Source organism: Nerophis lumbriciformis, linkage group LG04 (genome assembly GCF_033978685.3).
Source record: "Nerophis lumbriciformis linkage group LG04, RoL_Nlum_v2.1, whole genome shotgun sequence".
NCBI classification, from domain to species: Eukaryota; Metazoa; Chordata; class Actinopteri; order Syngnathiformes; family Syngnathidae; genus Nerophis; species Nerophis lumbriciformis.
In genome coordinates this window covers 65,752,496-65,775,000 of record NC_084551.2, presented here as the reverse complement: position 1 = coordinate 65,775,000, position 22,505 = coordinate 65,752,496, and the positions used below count along the sequence as shown (strand labels likewise).

The window sequence follows — 22,505 nt, the reverse complement described above, 5'->3', positions numbered from 1 at the left end:
GCGCACTGCCGAGGAATGGTCCAGTTTTGATCCATTTCCATATATAAGGCGCACCGGATTATAAGGCACACTGCCGATGAATGGTCCGGTTTTGATCCGTTTTCAATTATAAAACGCACCGGATTATAAGGCACACTGCCGATGAATGGTGTAGATTTGATCTGCTTTCGTATATAAGGCGCACCGGATTATAAGGTGCACTGCCAATGAATGGTCTAGTTTTGATCCATTTCTATATATAAATCGCCCCGGATTATAAGGCGCACTGCCGATGAATGGTGTAGTTTTGATCTGCTTTCGTATATAAGGCGCACCGGATTATAAGGTGCACTGCCGATGAATGGTCTAGTTTTGATCTGTTTTCATAAATAAGGCGCATCGGATCATAAGGCGCACTGCCGATGAATGGTCTAGTTTTGATCCGTTTTCATATATAAGGCGCACTGCAGATGAATGGTCCAGTTTTGATCTGTTTTCATCTATAAGGCGCACCGGATCATAAGGCGCACTGCCGATGAATGGTCTAGTTTTGATCCGTTTTCATATATAAGGCGAACTGCCGATGAATGGTCTAGTTTTGATCTGTTTACACATATAAGGCGCACCGGATTATAAGACGCAATGCCGATGAATGGACTAGTTTTGATCTGTTTTCATATATAAGGCGCACCGGTTTATAAGGCGCACTGCCGATGAATGGTCTAGTTTTGATCCGTTTTCATATATAAAACGCACCGGATTATAAAGTGCACAGCCGATCAATGGTCTACTTTTGATCTGTTTTCATATATAAGGCGCACCGGATCATAAAGCGCACTGCCGAAAAATGTTCTAGTTTTGATCCGTTTTCAAATATAAGGCGCACTGCCGATGAATGGTCTAGTTTTGATCTGTTTTCATATATAAGGCGCACCGGATCATAAAGCGCACTGCCGATGAATGGTCTAGTTTTGATCCGTTTTCATATATAAGGCGCACTGCCGATGAATGGTCTAATTTTGATCTGTTTTCATATATAAGGCGCACCGGATCATAAGGTACACTGCCGATGAATGGTCTAGTTTTGATCCGCTTTCATATATAAGGCGCACCAGATTTTAAGGTGCACTGCCGATGAATGGTCTAGTTTTGATCCGTTTTCATATATAAGGCGCACCGGATTATAAGGCACACTGCTGATGAATGGTGTAGTTTTGATCTGCTTTCGTATATAAGGCGCACCGGATTATAAGGTGCACTACAGATGAATGGTCTAGTTTTGATCTGTTTTCATATATAAGGCGCACCGGATCATAAAGCGCACTGCCGATGAATGGTCTAGTTTTGATCCGCTTCCGTATATAAGGCGCACCGGATTATAAGGCGCACTGCCGATGAATGGCTTAGTTTTGATCCGCTTTCATATATAAGGCGCACCGGATTATAAGGCACACTGCCGATGAATGGTCTAGTTTTGATCCGCTTCCGTATATAAGGCGCACCGGATTATAAGGCGCACTGCCGATGAATGGTCGAGTTTTGATTCGTTTCCATTTATAAAACGCACCCGATTATAAGGCACACTGCCGATGAATGGTCTAGTTTTGAACTGCTTTCGCATATAAGGCGCACCGGATTATAAGGCGCACTGCCGATGAATGGTCCAGTTTTGATCCGTTTTCATATATAATGCGCACTGCCAATGAATGGTCTAGCTTTGATCCGCTTTCATACATAAGGCGCACTGTTGATGAATGGTCTACTTTTGATCCGTTTTCATACATAAGGCGCACTGCCGATGAATGGTCTAGTTTTGATCTGTTTTCATATATAAGGCACACCGGATCATAAGGCGCACTGCAGATGAATGGTCTAGTTTTGATCCGCTTTCATATATAAGGCGCACCGGATTATAAGGCACACTGCCGATGAATGGTCTAGTTTTGATCCACTTTCGTATATATAAGGCGCACTGCCGATGAATGGTCTAGTTTTGATCCGTTTTCATTTATAAAATGCACCGGATTATAAGGCGCACTGCCGATGAATGGTCCAGTTTTGATCCGGTTTCATATATAAGGCGCACCGGATCATAAGGCGCACTGCCGATGAATGGTCTAGCTTTGATCCATTTCCATATATATGGCGCACCGGATTATAAGGCGCACTGCCGATGAATGGTCTAGCTTTGATCCATTCCCATATATAAGGCGCACCGGATTATAAGGCACACTGCAGATGAATGGTCTAGTTTTGATCCGTTTTCATTTATAAAATGCACCGGATTATAAGGCACACTGCCGATGAATGGTCTAGTTTTGATCTGCTTTCGTATATATGGGGCACCGGATTATAAGGCGCATTGCCGATGAATGATCTAGTTTTGATCCTTTTTCATATATGAAACGCACCGGATTATAAAGTGAAATCTAATCACCTCCCAGCTGTGTCTCGCCGTCAGCACTGATGGTTCTCTGTCCTCCGCACCATGGACAGAGGCGGTGACCTTTGCTCCTGCAGACAGCGCTGGCCACATCTCCCCCCACATATACTAATACCGGTATACCATACAACCCTACCGCGGACACAACCAAGATGTTTTCGCACCTCAATATTGGTCAAAGTGATGGCATAAATCCATCACAATGTCCCAACTTGTGCTGCTATTTTGCCACGCAGCTATCGCCGCGCCACCCGCACCGAAACAGCCGAGTCGGGGATTTACGTTCCTAACTGCGGCGGGACGAGCTGAACTGAACTCTTGAGTTCTTCCATTATCACACCTCCGCTAACGCTCATATCTCTTTTTCTTGCCACTGTCCCCACATTCTCCTCAGCTCCACTCCCCAGGCTTTCACAGCGCGCACAAATCAAGAGAATGTGCCTTGGCGTGGTGATCACTAACCCAAATGGAAAGGACGGAAACGTGGGCATGATAGCGATTGCCTGGCGCTGTCACAGCCCAGCTTAGCATCCGCGGGTCCGCCGCTGACTTCAAAGTGACTTATTCAGCAAAAAAAAAAAAAAAAAGCCTTCCGAAAAAGAAGAAATTCTTTGTTATTGTACGAACCCCGTTTCCATATGAGTTGGGAAATTGTGTTAGATGTAAATATAAACGGAATACAATGATTTGCAAATCCTTTTCAATTCCATATTCAGAACATATGTGATGTTCAAACATTTTTTTTGCAAATAATAATTAACTTTAGAATTTGATGGCCGGAGTTCCTTAAGGCTCTGGATGTTGTGGGGCTGTCTTGGTTGACAAGACTCTGCAGCATCGCGTGGACATCGGGGGCGGTACCTCTGGATTGGCAGACCGGGGTGGTGGTTCCTCTCTTTAAGAAGGGGAACCGGAGGGTGTGCTCTAACTATCGTGGGATCACACTCCTCAGCCTTCCCGGTAAGGTCTATTCAGGTGTACTGGAGAGGAGGCTACGCCGGATAGTCAAACCTCGGATTCAGGAGGAACAGTGTGGTTTTCGTCCTGGTCGTGGAACTGTGGACCAGCTCTATACTCTCGGCAGGGTCCTTGAGGGTGCATGGGAGTTTGCCCAACCAGTCTACATGTGTTTTGTGGACTTGGAGAAGGCATTCGACCGTGTCCCTCGGGAAGTCCTGTGGGGAGTGCTCAGAGAGTACGGGGTATCGGACTGTCTGATTGTGGCAGTCCGCTCCCTGTATGCTCAGTGCCAGAGCTTGGTCTGCATTGCCGGTAGTAAGTCGGACACGTTTCCAGTGAGGGTTGGACTCCGCCTAGGCTGCCCTTTGTCACCCATTCTGTTCATAACTTTTATGGACAGAATTTCTAGGCGCAGTCATGGCGTTGAGGGGATCCGGTTTGGTGGCTGCAGGATTAGGTCTCTGCTTTTTGCAGATGATGTGGTCCTGATGGCTTCATCTGGCCAGGATCTTCAGCTCTCACTGGATCGGTTCGCAGCTGAGTGTGAAGCGACTGGGATGAGAATCAGCACCTCCAAGTCCGAGTCCATGGTTCTCGCCCGGAAAAGGGTGGAGTGCCATCTCCAGGTTGGGGAGGAGATCTTGCCCCAAGTGGAGGAGTTCAAGTACCTCGGAGTCTTGTTCACGAGTGAGGGAAGAGTGGATCGTGAGATCGACAGGCGGATCGGTGCGGCGTCTTCAGTAATGCGGACGCTGTATCGATCCGTTGTGGTGAAGAAGGAGCTGAGCCGGAAGGCAAAGCTCTCAATTTACCGGTCGATCTACGTTCCCATCCTCACCTATGGTCATGAGCTTTGGGTTATGACCGAAAGGACAAGATCACGGGTACAAGCGGCCGAAATGAGTTTCCTCCGCCGGGTGGCGGGGCTCTCCCTTAGAGATAGGGTGAGAAGCTCTGCCATCCGGGGGGAGCTCAAAGTAAAGCCGCTGCTCCTCCACATGGAGAGGAGCCAGATGAGGTGGTTCGGGCATCTGGTCAGGATGCCACCCGAACGCCTCCCTAGGGAGGTGTTTAGGGCACGTCCGACCGGTAGGAGGCCGCGGGGAAGACCCAGGACACGTTGGGAAGACTATGTCTCCCGGCTGGCCTGGGAACGCCTCGGGATCCCACAGGAAGAGCTGGACGAAGTGGCTGGGGAGAGGGAAGTCCGGGCTTCCCTGCTTAGGCTGCTGCCCCCGCGACCCGACCTCGGATAAGCGGAAGAAGATGGATGGATGGATGGATGAATTTGATGGCAGCAACACGTGACAAAGAAGTTGGGAAAAGTGGCAATAAATACTGATAAAGTTGAGGAATGATCATCAAATACTTATTTGGAACATCCCACAGGTGTGCAGGCTAATTGGGAACAGGTGGGTGCCATGATTGGGTATAAAAACAGCTTCCCAAAAAATGCTCAGTCTTTCACAAGAAAGGATGGGGCGAGGTACACCCCTTTGTCCACAACTGCGTGAGCAAATAGTCAAACAGTTTAAGAACAACATTTCTCAAAGTGCAATTGCAAGAAATTTAGGGATTTTAACATCTACTGTGGGAAACAGCGGGAGGCAGTGTGCAGGTAAAAAGGTGTCTAATGCTTAAACCAAAAATAAACAAAAGGTGAGTGCCCCTAAGAAAAGGCATTGAAGCTTAGGGAAGGCTATGCAGAACGAAACTAAAACTGAACTGGCTACAAAGGGAAAAAAAAAAAAAAAGCAGAATGCTGGACGACAGCAAAGACTTACAGCGTGTGGAGCAGATGGCGTCCACAAAGTGCATCCGAACATGACATTTTAATCAACAATGGGGGACATTTTTTATCCGAAGAAGGATAAAAACAACTGAAATATTAACCTTGAGTAGATCTGGCCCTATGTGTGCTGAGTGCCGCTTAATTGAAAGTTAGGGTTGGTGTGCTACAAGCAATAGACTCACGCTGGAACGCCATCATGCTGACAATTACCTCAATACTGCAATCCGTCAACTAACATTTTTTTTTTTATCCCCCTCATTTTTTTTTTCTTATTTCAGGCTTGGTAACCCAGCAGCTGTTTGGAAAAAATAATGTGCTCAGTGGGGAATCCATCACGTTTCCGCTACTTCAGACAGATTGGCCTTCTGATTGCGGCGTCACTTCAATTATCACCAGGCAAATTTGTTTCCCCCCCCCCCCCGTTTCAAAGTATGCCATTCAGTTCCAATAGCATTCCTCAGACACACAATTGCGGTTTAATTATATGTTTTATGTGGCGAAAACAAAGACTGGTGTGGAGTGGAAACAAACAGGAGCCAGCTGGTTTGGACGTTTAATTAGTACAGTTTTGAGGTATCAGGAAAAAAATGAATGGATAAATGACCCCCCCAAAAAATAAAAAAATACAATTTACAATACTAGTAACTCAGCTTGCTCGCAGTCCTGGCTTGAGGTGAAGGCTAATTAGCTTTTAGCGTAACGTTAGCTCATTTTGCGGTGTGTGTGTTATGGACAACAAAGCCCTGTCTGTCTGTTATTTCACTTTACCCTTTTTCTGTGTTGATTGAGCTGTGTTGAAGCAGCAAAAAACGGACATTATGTTAAATGAAGAGTTTCTGTCTCTGATAGTTGATATAATAATGTAAGTGCATCATTAAGCGGGGCGGTATAGCTCGGTTGGTAGAGTGGCCGTGCCAGCAACTTGAGGGTTGCAGGTTCGATCCCCGCTTCCGCCATCCTAGTCACTGCCGTTGTGTCCTTGGGCAAGACACTTTACCCACCTGCTCCCAGTGCCACCCACACTGGTTTAAATGTAACTTAGATATTGGGTTTCACAATGTAAAGTGCTTTGAGTCACTTGAGAAAAAGCGCTATATAAATGTAATTCACAATTCACAATTAAGCCTACATGAACTCCATGGTGTTCAGGGATGAATAGTCTCTCCTATTGCTATTGTACCATTTTGTCAGCTTTAGTCAGAGGTGGGTAGAGTAGCCAGAAATTGTACTCAAGTAAGAGTACTGTTACTTTAGAGATTTATTACTCAAGTAAAAGGAAGAAGTAGTCACCCAAATATTTACTTGAGTAAAAGTAAAAAGTATGTTGTGGAAAAACTACTCAAGTACTGAGTAACTGATGAGTAACATACATATATATGAGTAACATACATATATATATATATATACTGTGTGTGTATATATATATATATATATATATATATACATTGATATATACAGTATATAATTTATATTTATTTAATTTGCTGTTTTTGTTTACATGTTAAAGGTGTTTTAATGAATATACATGCATGTTTAACACATATAGATTCCTTTCTTTAATGAAGACTAGAATATAAGTTGGTGTATTACCTGATTCTGATGACTTGCATTGATTGTAATCAGACAGTAGTGATGATAACGTCCATGTTTTCAAATGAGGGAGAAGAAAAGTTCCTCCTTCCTGTCTAATACCACATGAAAGTGGTTGGTTTTTGGCATCTTATTTGTCCAACTTCCATATTCGTTTTTATACACTTTACAAGAAATATATTGGCGGCAAACTCCGTAGCTTGCTAGCTTGTTTGCGCTGGCTTTCGGAGACTCTTGTTTTGAAAGCGCAGGCGCGATGGAGCGGCACTTTTATTGTGAAGACAGGAACGTCTTCATGTGCGGTCAGTCTTTAGGCTTTTGACGGGATGTACGGTTGAAATAAAAAAGCATCTTTTTTCCTTCACACTTTTGATTGATTGATTGGAACTTTTATTAGTAGATTGCACAGTACAGTACATATTCCGTACAGTTGACCACTAAATGGTAACACCCCAATAAGTTTTTCAACTTGTTTAAGTCAGGTCATGTGACCGCCTGGCTCTGTTTGATTGGTCCAACGTCACCAGTGACTGCATCTGATTGGTGGAACGAAGTGAAACGTCACCAGTAAGGCAGGCACTTTGAAGGTCTGTCTGACAGACCAAAACAAACAAAGCGTGCATTAACAGATCGATAAAAATTAGTAGCGAGTAGCGAGCTGAATGTAGATAAAAGTAGCGGAGTAAAAGTAGCGTTCCTTCTCTATAAATATACTTAAGTAAAAGTAAAAGTATGTTGCAATAAAACTACTCTTAGAAGTACAATTTATCCCAAAAGTTACTCAAGTAGATGTAACGGAGTAAATGTAGCGCGTTACTACCCACCTCTGGCTATAGTTACATTAATCATTAGTAATGGAGCAGCCTAGTTTTGAATGGCAGGGTCCCTGCTATCACATGTTGATACAAATATAACATTTACATGATAAAAATCAACTTCCCAAATGCTGTAATAAATTAAGCATGATGGGTTGACTTGAAACTGTTTAATGTTGCACTTTTTATACGTAGAAGAAAAGTTTTGTCATTTTATTTAATCTGAGCAACAACTTGAGGCAGTTTAATGTTGATTAACGTGGGCAGGATTATTATAGTGTTCCCAATGTTAAAAGGATAACGCTATTGTTTACAAATTTGGTAAACTTGTTTTCTTACTGTACCGAAAATGAACCGAACCGTGACCCCTAAACCGAGGTACGTACCTAACCGAAATTTTTGTGTACCGTTACACCCCTAATATATATATATATATATATATATATATATATATATATATATATATATATATATATATATATATATATATATATATATATATACGTATATAGATATAGATAAATACATACATATATATATATATATATATATATATATATATATACATCTGTAAGTGCAAGTTAAAGCTCTACTATGCAAAGCGAAAGCCATTTATCAACAACACCCAGAAACGCCGCCGGCTTCTCTGGGCCAGAGATCATCTAAGATGGACTGATACAAAGTGGAAAAGTGTTCTGTGATCTGACGAGTCCACATTTCAAATTGTTTTTGGAAATATTCGACATCGTGTCATCCGGACCAAAGGGGAAGCGAACCATCCAGAAAGTTGAAAAGCCAGCATGTGTGATGGTATGGGGGTGTATTAGTGCCCAAGACATGGGTAACTTGCACATCTGTGAAGGCACCATTAATGCTGAAAGGTACATACAGGTTTTGGAACAACATATGTTGCCATCCAAGCAACGTTACCATGGACGCCCCTGCTTATTTCAGCAAGACAATGCCAAGCCACATTCAGCACGTGTTACAACAGCGTGGCTTCGTTAAAAAAGAGTACGGGTACTTTCCTGGCCCGTCTGCAGTCCAGACCTGTCTCTCATCGAAAATGTGTGGCGCATTATGAAGCGTAAAATACGACAGCGGAGACCCCGGACTGTTGAACGACTGAAGCTGTACATAAAACAAGAATGGGAAAGAATTCCACTTTCAAAGCTTCAACAATTAGTTTCCTCAGTTCCCAATTGTTTATTGAGTGTTGTTAAAAGAAAAGGTGATGTAACACAGTGGTGAACATGCTCTTTCCCAACTACTTTGGCACGTGTTGCAGCCATTAAATTCTAAGTAAATTACTATTTGCAAAAAAAAAAAAAAAAGTTTATGAGTTTGAACATCAAATATGTTGTCTTTGTGGTGCATTCAATTGAATATGGGTTGAAAAGGATTTGCAAATCATTGTATTCCGTTTATATTTGCATCTAACACAATTTCCCAACTCATATGGAAACGGGGTTTGTACTTATATCACCCAATCCAGACAACCTTCCCTAGTCATGGCACAATAAAATGCAACCAACACAAAAAGTCAATACACATGCTCACACATAATACAACCTAAACATCCTTTCTGGACGTGCTGAACAAAGGGGCGCTTTGGATTAAAAAAAAACTTTGGTATATATATATATATATATATATATATATATATATATATATATATATATATATATATATATATATATATATATATATATATGTATGTGTGGGAAAAAAAAATCACAAGACTACTTCATCTCTACAGGCCTGTTTCATGAGGGGTTACCTCAATCATCAGGAGATTTTAATGGAAGCATTCACATACCATGGTTTGTATAGGGCACAGAGTGGGTAGGTACAGGCTGGCGTAGGGGCGTGGTGATTGGCTCATGTGTTACCTAGGAGGTGTTTCCGTCTGTGGCGGCATGCTGTTACAATTTCGCTGCGCTTGTTGAGGGATGACAGGTCTGGACGGTAAATAATAAACAGTTTCTCTTTCAAGCATAGGTTGCATCTTTTATTACCACTATTGTAAGGTGTGCTGGATGCAAGAATGTGCCATGTTATTGAATATTCAACATTATTGTCTTTGAGGTCCCAAATGTGTTTGCTGAGTTCTGTGGTATTCCGCAGGTTTTGGTTCCTGAAAGAAGCCTTGTGATTGTTCCATCTGGTTTTGAACTCTCCCTCGGTTAATCCTACATATGTGTCGGATGTGTTAATGTCCTTGCGTGTTACCTTAGATTGGTAGACAATTGATGTTTGTAAGCACCCCCCGTTGAGAGGGCAATCAGGTTTCTTTCGGCAGTTACAGCCTTTGTTGGTTTTGGAGTCGCTCTGTCCGGGGGCCGACGGCTCATTTGCAATTGTTTTGTTGTGGTTTGAGATAATTTGTCGTATATTGTTCATACAGCTGTAGCTCAATTTAATGTTGTTCTTGTTGAATACTTTTCTTAGGGTGTTGTCTTTGGGAAAGTGTTTGTCAATCAGATTGAGGAATTTGTGTCCAATGTTAGTTGAGACGTTTTTGCTGTATGGGGGGTTGTACCAGATGATGTCGTTTCGTTTTCTGTTCTTTTTTGGTTGGTTTCCTGGCATGGGTTCATAGGTGAGGGTGAAATTGTATCCGCTTTCATCAAGGGCTTTTTGGTACGGGCGGGGTTGCTTGGTCAAATTCAGCTTTGCTAGATGACAGCATCGATAGCCTTTTATTAATTCCGGTAGGTATTCTTTTCGTGGTGGTGGGTGGGTGGTTGCTGTCATGGTGCACGTATTGGAGTTGTGTTGTGTTGGGTTTCGTGAATGGTTGGTAGCTGTTATTTCTCAGGTTGAAAGTGACGTCAAGGTAAGTTGACGGTTTGCTTGTTGGCTTCAATCGTGATCCGTAGGCCGTTCTCTTTGAAAATTTGGCATATGCGCTTCTTGGTATTCTCGCTGCTCCTTGGCGAGGCGCGACACACTGCCAGTCCGTCATCACGGTAAATACCAAGGTTCAGATTGAGGCTAGCGAGCTGGTATGGTATGGTATGTGAATGCTCCCATTAAAATCTCCTGATGATTGAGGGAACCCCCTCATGAAACAGGCCTGTAGAGATGAAATAGTCTTGTGATTTTTTTTCCCACACATACATATATATATACAGGTAAAAGCCAGTAAATTAGAATATTTTGAAAAACTTGATTTATTTCAGTAATTGCATTCAAAAGGTGTAACTTGTACATTATATTTATTCATTGCACACAGACTGATGCATTCAAATGTTTATTTCATTTAATTTTGATGATTTGAAGTGGCAACAAATGAAAATCCAAAATTCCGTGTGTCACAAAATTAGAATATTACTTAAGGCTAATACAAAAAAGGGATTTTTAGAAATGTTGGCCAACTGAAAAGTATGAAAATGAAAAATATGAGCATGTACAATACTCAATACTTGGTTGGAGCTCCTTTTGCCTCAATTACTGCGTTAATGCGGCGTGGCATGGAGTCGATGAGTTTCTGGCACTGCTCAGGTGTTATGACACCAGCAGATGACATGGCACCCCAAACCATCACTGATGGTGGAAACTTTACACTAGACTTCAGGCAACGTGGATCCTGTGCCTCTCCTGTCTTCCTCCAGACTCTGGGACCTCGATTTCCAAAGGAAATGCAAAATTTGCATGGTTGGGTGATGGTTTGGGGTGCCATGTCATCTGCTGGTGTCGGTCCACTCTGTTTCCTGAGATCCAGGGTCAACGCAGCCGTCTACCAGCAAGTTTTAGAGCACTTCATGCTTCCTGCTGCTGACCTGCTCTATGGAGATGGAGATTTCAAGTTCCAACAGGACTTGGCGCCTGCACACAGCGCAAAATCTACCCGTGCCTGGTTTACGGACCATGGTATTTCTGTTCTAAATTGGCCCGCCAACTCCCCTGACCTTAGCCCCATAGAAAATCTGTGGGGTATTGTGAAAAGGAAGATGCAGAATGCCAGACCCAAAAACGCAGAAGAGTTGAAGGCCACTATCAGAGCAACCTGGGCTCTCATAACACCTGAGCAGTGCCAGAAACTCATCGACTCCATGCCACGCCGCATTAACGCAGTAATTGAGGCAAAAGGAGCTCCAACCAAGTATTGAGTATTGTACATGCTCATATTTTTCATTTTCATACTTTTCAGTTGGCCAACATTTCTAAAAATCCCTTTTTTGTATTAGCCTTAAGTAATATTCAAATTTTGTGACACACGGAATTTTGGATTTTCATTTGTTGCCACTTCAAATCATCAAAATTAAATGAAATAAACATTTGAATGCATCAGTCTGTGTGCAATGAATAAATATAATGTACAAGTTACACCTTTTGAATGCAATTACTGAAATAAATCAAGTTTTTCAAAATATTCTAATTTACTGGCTTTTACCTGTATATATGTATATATATATATATATATATATATATATATATATATATATATATATATATATATATATATATATATATTAGCTACTTTACATGCAGTCAGCTTTCGGCCCTCGACCAAAGTTTTTTTTTAATCCAAAGCGCCCCTTCAAGGGTGTTAAACATGTTCCATCCTCCAGTGATAATGGTACATGATAACTATCATTGGCCGCGGGCTAATGGAGGTGATTCCTCTTAGCTCCACACGGTGTATGGAGACACACATTTAGCCTCTGGCTTGTCAGCCGGTGGACTAAAATAATAACAGTGTCAGCCAGAGGGCATCGGTGTTAGTGATCAGCATTATTGATGACGTACTTTTTCACGAAAATCGGCCGATACTGATCCCTGGCCGATCGATGCGCACATCCCTATTAGTTTTGTTTTGCTCAGACAATATTGTTAAAATGTCAACAGACCATAAATAAACTGAACAATGTGATTGGTATTAGTGTTGGTGATCCTGATTGGATTGGAACATCCCTAGTTAAGATAGTCAATGATGAAACTTGGTATTTGTAGTGAATTGTAGTGCAAACATTATTAGTGGGAAGAAGAGAAGCAAGATGCAAACACTTATTACCAACAAAACAAATACTGTAGTTCCGACTTGATGATCCAACATCAATCGACTTTGCATTTGGAGTTTTGTGGTCGGATTCCACGGCTTTAATACACTCATGCATTATTTATATGTGGAACACAACTCAATAATGATGGAGGAAATTAGACAATTTCCACAATTACCATCCATTTACTTTCGTCTTGGTCAGCTTTTATTTTCATTCCCAGCTTTATTTTTTTTGTCACATCCCTTTTAAAAGTGTCCCTTAAACTTTATGGCTATTTATTGTTGTTTTTTGTTGTTTTTTTTTGCTTCCTTTTAATGAGTCTTCTGCAATGTTTTTTTAAGGCCTCGTTTGCTGCTTTCTTGTCATATTTATTTGCCGACATAAAGCCCGGCACAAAGTACTTCCAGGAAAGCTGAGTTTTTACAAGACCCCCTCCTTGGATGAAAAAAAAAAAAAAAAACTCCTGTCAAGATGCTCTTTGACTAGCTCTGCAGCTGCCATAAAGCACAATGTAACCATAGAGCCCGGTGGCAGACGTAGCGTCACCGTAAATCCTGACATGGGGAAGTGATGTAAGGTGGAGGAGAGTCGTGCAAGGAGCCTCCAGAGTGGGCGCACACTTGACCTTCTCAGCAGCCAATCAATGTCTCGCCTGTGCACGAGTGCTTCGTCCTCCCCACCAACATTGTTTCTATATATCACCCCGCTTAAAGAGGCGCTGATGCCATCTCATGCCCGTCAGGTTCAAACACTGGATGGGCTGCAGCTAACGATTATTTTTCTATCGATTAATCTATAGATTATTTTTTTCGATTAATCGGTTAATCTATAGATTATTTTTTTCGATTAATCTATAGATTATTTTTCCTTTTACCGATTATTTTTTTTTATTTAAAATGAAGATGAAAAAAATAAATGTTGGCCAGTTTTTTCAAAAGGCATGACTTTTATATACAAAAAAAAAAAGTATGGCCACTCAGTCAACATTGACAACAACATGACAAAATATTCTGTAACAATGTAAACATTTAAAACTTTTAACATTTAACAAAATTAAAAGTAGCTTATTTGCTTTTTAATGTGCAAATATAAAAGTAAACATCCAGTGCAAATCTTAATATTCTGCAATAGTATAAGCATTTCTAAAGTAAAAGTATTGCTTATTTTGCTTTAAAATGTGCAAAAGTAAAGATAAACATCCAATACAAAAAAGTGCAAAACGAAATATTCTGTAACAGTGTAAACATTTCAACAAAAGTAAAAGTATTGCTTATTTTGCTTAATAACACAACAATGATAGTATGATTAAAGTGAAAGTTAATTGTTGGTTTGTACATAGTATATGTAACTGTTAATGTTGTAAAAGGTATTTGCACAACTAATTAACGTTAGCGTTAAAGAGGAGCGCGTCTTTGTAAACACTGAACAGGCATGCCAAACGCGCCTCTCAGAGCGAAACAGTGTTTTAGTTTATGAATTTACAACGCAGATACAAATGACACATTCATGATTTTGTGTAATGATGACAATGTATACTCACGCGGACGATTGACTAGTTGATGGTTTTCTTTTCAAATGTTCCTTCATAGCCGTTGTGCTGCTATGATAGGCCATTTTCGCTGGACACAGTGTGCATACAACAACTGTCAAGTGTTTTGCTTTTTTCGCTGTGCTTATCCCACACTTGAAGGGATGTACCAATGCTGAATGTGGCTTCTGGATTTCACTCAAAAGACCAGACCGTAGTTACTTTTTCCTTTAGTTTGCAACAGTTTTTCCAACCAAGAAACAGCTTCTTTTTTCTTCTTTAGTCTTTTTAGCAGTCTTTAGCAGTGTTAGTAGACTTTAGTTTCTTTAGCTGTCATTAGCTGTCTTTAGTAGCCTTTAGTAGCCTTTAGTAGCCTTTAGCTTCTTTAGTAGGTGAAAAACCTTTAAGGACAAAACACCACAAGATTAACATGCTGTAAAAAAATCAATCAATTATCAATCCCATAATTTACAACTATTAATTAGCTATCAAACTCTTAACCATTAAACAAGTGCAAGAAAATGGACACATCTTTTCCCGCAACAGGTGCGCCACACCCACGAAGAGAAATATTAAATCTTACATACTTTTGGCACAACTCTGGGTTATCTGTAATGAACTAAACCTTTTTCCACTCTGCGCTGGCGTCTTTTGTACTCCTTGATTTGACACAGCGGTCTAATTACAGGGCTCGCGCACCAGCAGATGAGACGGGAGCGCGCCGCGTTATACCTGCGCGCGAACGTAAACTGATCGGCTCTGATTTTATAAGCCGACTGGCCGAAATAATGCCGAATTATATACATTTGTTTATTGAAATACTCCCACACTTTTGACGACTTTTGGCGTGCTTTTTTCCCCTCGCTCGCACCGCTCGCATCATCTGCTTTGCGCTCCGCCATGACGGCAGTGTGACGTAAATATGCCACGCGTCGAAGCATAAAAACGACGTCGACGTATTTACGTAACCGATGACGTCGACTACGTCGACGCGTCGTTTCAGCCTTAATGACATCTATTAATCAGACAAGAAGCAAGGAACCATGCAGAGACAGAGTTCAATTTAGCTCGTGAGGAGAACGCATGGAGCTGCGCACTTAGTCACAGTCTCGCCCTACGCTTTAAGGTTCAGCTCCCGCGTCCCTCTATTTATTCAGGAGTTCTACAGTCAACATCAGTGAGGCCTCCTCTAAAAGGGGTGGTCACACATATCATGCAAAGCAGGTCCAGGACGCACAATACACTGCAAAAAAACATACTTGCCAACCCTCCCGAATTTTCCGGGAGACTCCCGAAATTCAGCGCCTCTCCCGAAAAAACCTCCCGGGACAAATATTCTCCCGAAAATCTCCCGATTTTCAGCCGGAGCTGGAAGCCACGCCCCCTCCAGCTCCATGCGGACCTGAGTGAGGACAGCCTTTTTTCACGACGGGAGGACAACAGGGTCACAAGAACTAAATCATCCAGACTAGAGATAAATTGTATTATGTTTATCTTACCTAAAAATAAATATATTTATTAATTAAAAAAACCAAAAAAAACTAAATACATTTTTACTCTATTTTGCTAAAAACATCAAAATTAATTGTATTTTTATTTATATTTTTTCCTGACTCCTTATTACATCCAGCCATAGAATTATACATTAAAATAAATATATTTGAAATAATTGATTTTAAATGATAATAATTCATTTAAAATGACCATATTTAATTATTACAATAATTGCTTGTTTATCAACAACTTTAGCATTTTATTCATTACATTTTGAAACTCTAAGAAGCCAAGTTATGTTATATTCCTTAATATTTATTTATGCAAGTTTGAAGTATCAATTATCTAAACATAGTTTTGGTTGCATATTTTCAGGATGTAGATAAATATATATATATATATATATATATATATATAAGAAACCTGATTGCCCTCTCAACGGGGGGTGCTTACAAACATCAGTTGTCTACCAATCTAAGGTAACACGCAAGGACATTAACACATCCGACACATATGTAGGATTAACCGAGGGAGAATTCAAAACCAGATGGAACAATCACAAGGCTTCTTTCAGGAACCAAAACCTGCGGAATACCACAGAACTCAGCAAACACATTTGGGACCTCAAAGACAATAATGTTGAATATTCAATAACATGGCAAATTCTTGCATCCAGCACACCTTACAATAGTGGTAATAAAAGATGCAACCTATGCTTGAAAGAGAAACTGTTTATTATATACCGTCCAGACCTGTCATCCCTCAACAAGCGCAGCGAAATTGTAACAGCATGCCGCCACAGACGGAAACACCTCCTAGGTAACACATGAGCCAATCACCACGCCCCTACGCCAGCCTGTACCCACCCACTCTGTGCCCTATATAAACCATGGTATGTGAATGCTCCCATTAAAATCTCCTGATGATTGAGGGAACCCCCTCATGAAACAGGCCTGTAGAGATGAAATAGTCTTGTGATTTTTTTCCCCCCACACATACATATATATATATATATATATATATATATATATATATATATATATATATATATATATACATATATATATATATATATATGAAAGTTGAATTCTTTCCCATTCTTGTTTTATGTAGAGCTGCAGTCGTTCAACAGTCCGGGGGTCTCCGCTGTCGTATTTTACGCTTCATAATGCGCCACACATTTTCGATGGGAGACAAGTCTGGACTGCGGACGGGCCAGGAAAGTACCGGTACTCTTTTTTTTTACGAAGCGACGCTGTTGTAACACGTGCTTAAACTTAAAACAAGTAAAACACTAGAACATAAAATCTGCTTAGTGAGAAGAATTATCTTATCAGACAGAAAATAAGCAAATATCACCCTTATTTGAGATGTGCGCATCGATCGGCCAGGGATCAGTATCGGCCGATTTTCGTAAAAAAGTACGTCATCAATAATGCTGATCACTAACACCGATGCCCTCTGGCTGACACTGTTATTATTTTAGTCCACCGGCTGACAAGCCAGCAGCTAAATGTGTGTCTCCATACACCGTGTGGAGCTAAGAGGAATCACCTCCATTAGCCTTCGGCCAATGATAGTTATCATGTATCATTATCACTGGAGGATGGAACATGTTTAACACCCTTGAAGGGGCGCTTTGGATTAAAAAAAAACTTTGGTCGAGGGCCGAAAGCTGACTGCATGTAAAGTAACTAATATATATATATATATATATATATATATATACCAAAGTTTTTTTTTTAATCCAAAGCGCCCCTTTGTTCAGCACGTCCAGAAAGGACGTTTAGGTTGTATTATGTGTGAGCATGTGTATTGACTTTTTGTGTTGGTTGCATTTTATTGTGCCATGACTAGGGAAGGTTGTCTGGATTGGGTCATATAAGTACAAACCCCGTTTCCATATGAGTTGGGAAATTGTGTTAGATGTAAATATAAACGGAATGCAATGATTTGCAAATCATTTTCAACCCATATTCAGTTGAATTGCACTACAAAGACAAGATATTTGATGTTCAAACTCATAAACTTTTTTTTTTTTTTGCAAATAATAATTTACTTAGAATTTAATGGCTGCAACATGTGCCAAAGTAGTTGGGAAAGGGCATGTTCACCACTGTGTTACATCACCTTTTCTTTTAACAACACTCAATAAACGATTGGGAACTGAGGAAACTAATTGTTGAAGCTTTGAAAGTGGAATTCTTTCCCATTCTTGTTTTATGTAGAGCTTCAGTCGTTCAACAGTCCGGGGGTCTCCGCTGTCGTATTTTACGCTTCATAATGCGCCACACATTTTCGATGGGAGACAGGTCTGGACTGCAGACGGGCCAGGAAAGTACCCGTACTCTTTTTTTTTACGAAGCCACGCTGTTGTAACACGTGCTTAAACTTAAAACAAGTAAAACACTCTAACATAAAATCTGCTTAGTGAGAAGAATTATCTTATCAGACAGAAAATAAGCAAATATCACCCTTATTTGAGATATTTCATCTTACTTAGATTTCAGTTTTTGCAGTGTAGAAGCCGGGGATCGAACCAGGAACACTCAGGTTGCTGACACCGTCAACCAATAAACTAGACAAAAAAACATTTGCGCTGACATGTATTGTTTTTCCCGAAATCTATCTCAGATCTTTCTTTCGTATTATTATTAGGAGTCACAAAAAGGCATGAAAAAAGGGGGAAAAAAATGGATTACTGGTCAGAATGTGGTGAATGAATGAAGCACTTTACTATACACAAATGGCCCCAGGTTTAATTTCCAGTAGATTTAATGTCCCACTACTGGATTAGATTCATTTCATTGATTTTTTCCCAGTGAGGATTTTGCCGCCCAAGCGAGCCGGGCGAGGAATTCCATTGTTACCAAGAAATGTGATTTCCTTTTTACCCTTTTGTAACTCTTCAGCGGGCAGAATCGGTTCAAAAGAAAGAAGAAAAAAAAGGGATCAATGAGCGAATCTTAATGTATTCCATCAAGGATTTGAATGGTCTTGTCGATCAATGCAAATGAGTCAACAGTCCCTTCGCCAGGTACTCGTTTGGCGACTTTTTTGGGGGGAATCAAATTAAAATAGGCAGACTAGCGATTTGAGACGCTCTGCAAACATTTCCCGACTCCTTTCAAACGGACTCGCAGATTCGTCTCTTTGGAGATTCCTTGTTTGACAGTCTCGTCTGTCTCCGGCTCCTTTTGCACACAGCTGCAGTGTGCGCCTGTCAATTTGTCAGCTTAAAACATACTTGCCAACCCTCCCGGATTTTCCGGGAGACTCCCGAAATTCAGCGCCTCTCCCGAAAACCTCCCGGGACAAATTTTCTCCCGAAATTCGCACAATATAAACAGCGTGCCTGCCCAGTCACGTTATAACTGTAGAATGATCGAGGGTGAGTTCTTGGTTTCTTATGTGGGTTTATTGTTAGGCAGTTTCATTAACGTCCTCCCAGCGCGGCAACAACACACAACAACAGCAGTCACGTTTTTGTATACCGTAAAGCAGTTCGTCTGCCGTAAACAGCAATGTTTGTGACACTCTTAAACAGGACAATACTGCCATCTAGTGCATTTGATGAAAGCACTTTTGTGCGTGCCACACAGCAATGCATCATCAGAGTTCAGCATGGTTAGAAAAATAGTGACAGAGAATAGAACAAGGATGGACAATTCAACCCTTAACTCAGCAACAATGAGTAGATGAGTGTTATGTGTGTGTATATGTGTAAATAAATGAACACTGAAATTCAAGTATTTATTATATATATATATATATATATATATATATATATATATAGCTAGAATTCACTGAACGTCAAGTATTTGTTATATATATATATATATATATATATATATATATATATATGTCTTAATAAGGTTATCCAAAAAATAGTGCTCGATACCGTAGTAGAGCGCAATATATGTATGTGTGGGAAAAAAAATCACAAGACTATTTCATCTCTACAGGCCTGTTTCATGAGGGGGGGTACCCTCAATCGTCAGGGGAAATCTCCTGACGATTGAGGGTACCCCCCCTCATGAAACAGGCCTGTAGAGATGAAATAGTCTTGTGATTTTTTTTCCCACACATACATATATATATATATATATATATATATATATATATATATATATATATATATATATATATATATATATATATATATATATATATATATATATATATATATATATATATGTCATGTCTGTGTGATCAGGTTTTATTTTTGGACTTTTTGTGCAGTTTTGTTTTGTCACCATAGTTACCCATTAGTTTCACCTGTCATGTCACGCACCTGTTTTGAGTCACGCACCTGTTGTTAATCATGTCCATAAGTATTTAAGTTCATTCATTCTCTGTTGTTCGTCCTGACGACCTCACACCACATTTATGCTCTGTCCATTCCTCTAAGATCCTGCTTCATGTCCCTTGTCAAAGTAAGTTTTGGTTCCATGTTTATAGTCTTTTTGTTTTTCATAGTTTGTTCTCCGCCACTGTGCGCGCTTTCATTTATTCCTTTTTTTTTGATAATAATAAATCATGTACCTTAATTCCCGTCTCGCCCGTGCCAACTTTCCGTTGCATCCTGGAAAAGCAAACTCCCAAGATCAAGTCGTGACAATATATATATGAAATACTTGACCTGGTGAATTCTAGCTGTAAATATACTCCTCCCCTTTTAGCCACGCCCCCTCCCACCCCGACCACGCCCACCCCCACCCCCGTCCCCCCCCACCTCCCGAAATCGGAGGTCTCAAGGTTGGCAAGTATGGCTTAAAATCCCCCCAAAAAATGTAAATTTCTGCTTTTTGATTTTGGAGTGGACTTAATCACGCACAATAATAAAACACTGCCAAGACTCGGTGGGGTTTGAGGTCAGCGAAGAGGAGCGAGCCGCTTTAATATGCAAGAAGGAAATTAAACTTTAACGTCGACGCGGAATAATTTGCTCCTTTCTTATCATTATTAAACAATCCAGCTCTCCGTTTCGATATATTTCTTGTTCAAAAAGGCAAATTTGCTACATTTCCACGCGCATAATTCATTGTCTTCCAGCCGGGATGATCCATTTTGAATCAAAGTCAACTCCCACGTCGGGTACGTGGCTCTAAAGTGAAAGTGAAGCTACACCTGAGATCGACGTTTTGCTTGGAGATGAGACAGGAAGTTACTATTCATAAGCGCCAATGTCCGACAGGCCTCGAATTTGAACTTTTTAGAGGCCTACTGAAACCCAGTACTACCGACCACGCAGTCTGATAGTTTATATATCAATGCCATCCATCCATCCATCCATCCATCTTCTTCCGCTTATCCGAGGTCGGGTCGCGGGGGCAGCAGCCTAAGCAGGGAAGCCCAGACTTCCCTCTCCCCAGCCACTTCGTCCAGCTCTTCCTGTGGGATCCCGAGGCGTTCCCAGGCCAGCCGGGAGACATAGTCTTCCCAACGTGTCCTGGGTCTTCCCCGCGGCCTCCTACCGGTCGGACGTGCCCTAAACACCTCCCTAGGGAGGCGTTCGGGTGGCATCCTGACCAGATGCCCGAACCACCTCATCTGGCTCCTCTCCATGTGGAGGAGCAGCGGCTTTACTTTGAGCTCCCCCCGGATGACAGAGCTTCTCACCCTATCTCTAAGGGAGAGCCCCGCCACCCGGCGGAGGAAACTCATTTCGGCCGCTTGTACCCGTGATCTTGTCCTTTCGGTCATGACCCAAAGCTCATGACCATAGGTGAGGATGGGAACGTAGATCGACCGGTAAATTGAGAGCTTTGCCTTCCGGCTCAGCTCCTTCTTCACCACAACGGATCGATACAGCGTCCGCATTACTGAAGACGCCGCACCGATCCGCCTGTCGATCTCACGATCCACTCTTCCCTCACTCGTGAACAAGACTCCGAGGTACCGTATTTTCCGCACTATAAGGCGCACCTAAAAACCACAAATTTTCTCAAAAGCTGACAGTGCGCCTTATAACCCGGTGCGCCTTATATATGGGTTAATATTAATATTAATTTTCATAAAGTTTCGGTCTCGCAACTACGGTAAACAGCCGCCATCTTTTTTCCCCGTAGAAGAAGCGCGCGGTGCATGCTGGGATATGTGACGTTTCATTTCCATTTGTGTGTTTATGTAAAGACCCCAAAATGGCTCCTATTAAGTGTGTTGTCTGTCTAATTATAAATAATGCAGACGAGGCGTGTTAACTGAGTTCTCAACGTTTACTCACAGCGTGCTCATAACCACATTCTAACTGCCAGCATACAACAACGCTTCTCAGGGCTACCGCGCATGCTCGTCACTATCGTTGCATGCTGGGTAGTGTAGTTGTTATATTTGCTAGCTCATAACATCACATTAAGAGACACGCTTACGCGCTTAATTCAATACTCGCCGTCATTCCGGGTGGATTGACAAAAGACCTCCAGCCGCTAGATATTGGTGTCAACAGGGCATTCGAAGCTAGACTGCTAACTGCGTGGGAACAGTGGATGACAGAAGGCGAACACACCTTCACTAAGACAGGGAGACAGCGCCGGACGACATACGCCAACATCTGCCAGTGGATCGTAAATGCCTGGGCGGATATTTCGGTCACAACTGTGGTCCGAGCTTTCCGGAAGGCAATGACTTCGACGAGACGGAGCCGGCCATTTTGGATCCCGTATTCGCCCAACTTTTTAATTCGGACACCGTAGGAGAAGAATTCGAGGGATTTATGAATGAAGAATAACTTCAGAAAGTGAGCGCTATGTTTATTTTGTGTGTTGTGACATTAACGTTCGAGCAACATTATGTTGCTATTGCTCTGCACTATTTTGAATTTTACTATGTTTGTGATTGCAAATTTGCGTACATTTTGGGAGTGAACAGAGTTGTTAGAACGCTGGTTTTTAAT

General features: G+C 41.4%; 1 protein-coding gene across 1 annotated transcript in view; it reads left to right on the top strand.

Moving 5' to 3' along the window:
* The window catches only part of cadm4 (cell adhesion molecule 4), a 794,682-nt gene that overhangs the window by 149,833 nt on the left and 622,344 nt on the right, over positions 1 to 22,505 (top strand). The window lies entirely within an intron of this gene.